Here is a 914-nt window from a genome sequence, read left to right on the forward strand (position 1 = left end):
CATGAGGCATGTGGGGTCTTAGCTCCCCAACCAGGGATCGAACACACACCTCCTGCATTGGAAGTTGAAGTCTTAACCACTAGACTGCTAGGGAGGTCCCCTGTTGTCTTTTTAAAGGGTAATATTTCTAGATTCAGCATTCAGGGAGAAAGAAAGTATTGTTAGAAGATCTGAATTCATGACAGAACTCCAGGAAATGCTACTTGGAAATGCTAACTAATATACTTACTGTCAGACCCAACACTTACAAGAGTCTTAAGATCAGTCACTGGAGTCAGTGGGAAGCCAGGAAGGAACGGTGGAGAGGCCCAGACAGCCAGGCTTGAGTAAGGAAGAAACACACCAACGTCAAGAGTGAAGGGGAACAGAGAGCTGAGACTGACCGTTACAGAAAAGGCTGAAGAATATAGAAAAACTGCAGGGGGTATCCTGGGGAGAACTGAAAGGGGAGACAAAATATTTGACATTGTCCAAAGGAGCAGAAGGCAATCAGAGAAAGCAAAGTATAGGCCCTGTGAACATACAGACCTCAAAGTTCCCTTTTTGAGAATCTAAAGAATGAGATACTGAAGGGAAGAGTCTATTTGCCCTCAAGGAGGGCATCACTATCAATGCCAATCACAGAGGCTCACTGTGATTGAGAACCAGGGCTGGACATGCCATATCCCAGACAGTGAGCTCTCTGGAGGCAGGCCTGCTGCCGCCTTGTTTTCTGTTTGTTTGTTCATAATTTTGTTTAGTTATTTTGGCCATGCTGGGTCTTTGTTGCTGCGAGTGAGCTTTCTCTAGTTGCAGAAAGCAGGGGCTGCTCTCTAGGTGTGGTGCTCAGGGTTCTCATTGCAGTGGCTTCTCTTGTTGCAGAGCTCCAAGGCACGTGGGCTCTTCCCAGATCAGGGATCGAACCTGTGTCTCCT

The sequence above is a fragment of the Bos javanicus genome, chromosome 19, assembly GCF_032452875.1.
Source record: "Bos javanicus breed banteng chromosome 19, ARS-OSU_banteng_1.0, whole genome shotgun sequence".
Classification (NCBI taxonomy): domain Eukaryota; kingdom Metazoa; phylum Chordata; class Mammalia; order Artiodactyla; family Bovidae; genus Bos; species Bos javanicus.